Below are 1,936 nucleotides of genomic sequence, written 5' to 3'. Positions count from 1 at the left end.
TGATAATAAAACTTTTAAAATATATACAAACAAAAGATTAGAAAATATGAACATAATCAAACTATCTGTATGAAAAATAAATAAATAAAATAATATAGTCTCTTGTCACATTTACACTCTAATATACAATATTGACACAATCGACCTGAGGATCCCTGAGCCCACTCTATCCCCCACGTGTGAGGGGTAGAGCAGAGCTCAAAAGATCCCAGCGCATCCCTCTCGCCGCATCACTGCTTATCATAAATTAAAGACAATATTTTTGCAAAATAAGAAGAAATATTCCAATATCGGATTGCGATATTATACTTCATGAAACTTAAAATATGGAATATAATTAGCACTTTGTGTACTGAGTGAAACTCAATAGGCGGTTGTCGTGGATACGTCAATTATTGTTTGAACTTTTTTGAATGTTTGAGTGAATTTATATCTGTTGGTATTTGGATATGTCCCCCACCTAAGTTCGAACCCCGCGAATGCAAGAAAAAAATAATGTAGATAATAATAAAGGTTGACCCGAAGGTTCGATGCCGATACCATCATCACTATCTACCTATATCTATCAAGTGACGTCCGCCCCAAATTATTTCTTATAACAAAAAAAAATATTTAGAATATTTATGCATAACATTGTATATTATTTTATTATATTAAATTTTAGGAAGATAGTCCGGGTGGTAGTCAATAAAGGTACAAAATAATAGTTGGAAAAACTGCTTAATGTTAACCAACGTTTCGGCCGACTTTAAAGGGTTTCGTCAGGACATGCTGATTGAAAAATGGTTGGAAATCTCTTATGATTCACACGTTGGTCAGTTACAACCAGCATCAGTCTTGACAAAGCCCTACAAAGTGTTGGTTAACAATTTCACTTTAATTAATTAATGAAAAATATGCGATAAAATTAATGTTGATACTTATAATTAACCTTGATAGGAATTTTAAAAATCAAATAATGAGGAAATTTAACCAAAATATAGTCGTAATAAATAATTTAAATGCTTTATCTGAGTGTAGGGAAGGTTACAAATATTTTTGTAATAAATTTTACTGTAGGCTGTGTATATTATAAATAATTTTAATTTTTAATTTAATGTGAACAATTGACTAATTAGGCAATTAGACATAATCTAAGAATTGCTTATTAACAAAATTAGATGATTCCCTAATGTTTTAATGTCTCATAGGGTAATTTGTGGACTGATATAAATGACCTGGGCAGAATAGCCTGCATAAAATTGTTTTTTAAATGATGTGGTTCTAAAAAGTATTAATGTATGATAATTTATACACAATATTTTTATTTGTTTGGAATTGTTGAAGATCATAAATATAAGTGTAATAAAATCTGTTTGTGACAAATTGTCCTTGAGGATGGCTGAATTGGAGGATGACTTATAAAGGAATAAAAATGTTTTGAGACTAAAATGGATAAAATTTTATCTATTTAAACGGTTTCTTATGTTTACACGTGAATAATATAAATATAAAAACTTAAAAAAGTTTTTATTTTGAAAGTTTATTTTTTTTTACGCTCCCTCTTCCAAACTCAGTAAATTTCTTCTTCCTGCCCTTCAATCCTCAGCCACATTAACTCTTATGATATCCGTAATTCCTTCCACCTTAAAAAACTATTACAATCCTTCAACATACCTGACAACTTTATCTTAACTTCCTTTGATGCCGAAAGCCTTTTTACTAAAATCCCCATTGACATAGCCCTTCATATCGTTGAGAAGAACTGGACTATAATTCAACCTCATACCACGCTTAACCTCACCTCACTTCAGAACTTTGCTGTAATTCTGGTTACCTGACTTTTCAAGATAAATTTTACCACCAAATTAGTGGACTTGCGATGGGGAACTGCCTTGCTCCAGATATCTCTAATATTGTTCTCAATGACCTTCTCGACTCTATAATACCTCTCTTC

At 31.0% G+C, this 1,936-nt stretch overlaps 1 protein-coding gene across 1 annotated transcript in view; it reads right to left on the bottom strand.

Annotated features, from left to right (window-relative positions):
• The window catches only part of LOC106692929 (cytochrome P450 4c21), a 52,076-nt gene that overhangs the window by 40,496 nt on the left and 9,644 nt on the right, over window positions 1-1,936 (bottom strand). The gene's annotated exons all lie outside the window — the stretch shown is intronic.

The sequence above is a fragment of the Halyomorpha halys genome, unplaced genomic scaffold (genome assembly GCF_000696795.3).
Source record: "Halyomorpha halys isolate HHAL.00 unplaced genomic scaffold, Hhal_1.1 Scaffold78.1, whole genome shotgun sequence".
Classification (NCBI taxonomy): domain Eukaryota; kingdom Metazoa; phylum Arthropoda; class Insecta; order Hemiptera; family Pentatomidae; genus Halyomorpha; species Halyomorpha halys.
This window is presented reverse-complemented; position numbering and strand designations above follow the sequence as displayed.